Here is a 1,935-nt window from a genome sequence, read left to right on the forward strand (position 1 = left end):
ATACTTGTTTTCGTTTAATTTTTTTTTTTTTTTAATGATGGTATCATACAAGAGATTTGTTAATGTGATCATTACAAATCATTTGTTACAAAATGTTCAATTTCAATTGTAAACAACTCATACATCTTTCTATCTTAACATTTTCAAATTTCTTATCAATAATAAATAAATATTATAATTATATGTTTTGCCATTTCCTGTATTTAATTACATATCTTATTAATTTTATATATTTAATCACATATACGATCGATATTTATCATAATATTTTCATTTTCAAAAATTTGTTTTTTTTTTCCGTTTTTTTTTTTTTTGAAAGAAATGATTGAAATATGTTTTTGCAAAATTGACTGAATGTATAGTTATTTTAAGCATACGGTTACTATCAATACTACTACTACTACTACCACTACTATTACTACTATTACTACTACTACTAGCATTACTATATAAAAGAAATACCGTATTGAATTTTTACTTTTACGAATTCCCGATGCAAAATTTAAATGAATACGATTGGATTTATTGTTGTAATTAAATTGGTACAATTAATTATTATTATTATTATTTACTTGTGGATAATTGCAATCGATTATTTATCAAATCATCCATTCTTATTCAGTCATTAATTTAATCGATGACACATGAAGATGATTATATGATAGTGAGATCAGATGAGATCATATGAGAGAGTTCAATAAGATCACATGATGGATGATCATTACGACTATCATCAGAGTGATAAAGAAATTGATAAAACCTATTAAATACTCCTATGGATTAATCTAGGCAATACTTTTACCGTATCCTTCGAAAGAATTGAAATGCTAAATAATTTAACAATGCACTAAAACTAAGCATAGAATCTTAATCTATTTTAAATCTTACCTGAATGATTCAAACAATGTTGATCCAAATTTCATTCTACATCAATGTTGACAATGTTGACCTAAATTTGATCTCATATTTCTAGCTCTAATAATTTTACTACCTTATTAGCATGATATTCATCAAATAATGAAAGCAGTGGCAAAAAAAAGGAGAAAGATGTAAGAAAACAAAGTAAAAATGAAAATGCCTAACTTATCAATTAACTGTTTTTTAGTTTTTAAGAAATATTTAATGAAAATTTGAAAAAATTTTATAAAATTTTTCCATCCAATTTCAAGAGAATAATTCGACTTTTTTCTTGCCTTTTTTTTTTTGTCCGTGATATAGTTTTTGTCATGAGTGATATTAATTATTAACAATCAATTCTGATAATCTAACCATTATCGAAATTGATTGCTAATAATCAATGCTGATAATGATCAGGCATTAATAGCTATTATAAATTGTAAAAAAGAAAAAATTAGTTTATTTTATCAAACAAATTTTTGTTAAAATTTTGATAGGATGTAACGTTTCAGTAAATAATTTAAGTCGAATTTTTAAACAGATAGTGTTAGAATTTGAAATTAAAATTATTGCAGTAGTTAGTGAAGCTAAAAATGGGAAAAGAAAAAAAGATTATAAAAATATTGTTAAAATCTTTATTACATTTTTTTGCAATATTTTGCGGAAAAGCTTTTTAAATTCATTTTTAACTGTATCAAAATTTTATGCAAAAATTTTTTTCTATTAATTCAAAATACGATTGTTATGTTAATCGTTTGTTATTTATTTATCATCTAATAGTTATCATTACTACTTATTATTATTATTGTTATTATTATTATTATTATTATTATCATTATTATCATTATTATTATTATTATTGATTATTATTAATATTATTATTATTATTATTATTATTATTATTATTATTATTATTACTATTATTATCATTATTATTATTATTATTATTATTATTATTATCTATTATTATTATTATTATTATTATTATTATTATTATTATTATTATTATTATTATTATTATTATTATTGTTGTTATTA

The sequence above is a fragment of the Loa loa genome (genome assembly GCF_000183805.2).
Source record: "Loa loa unplaced genomic scaffold supercont3.199, whole genome shotgun sequence".
Classification (NCBI taxonomy): domain Eukaryota; kingdom Metazoa; phylum Nematoda; class Chromadorea; order Rhabditida; family Onchocercidae; genus Loa; species Loa loa.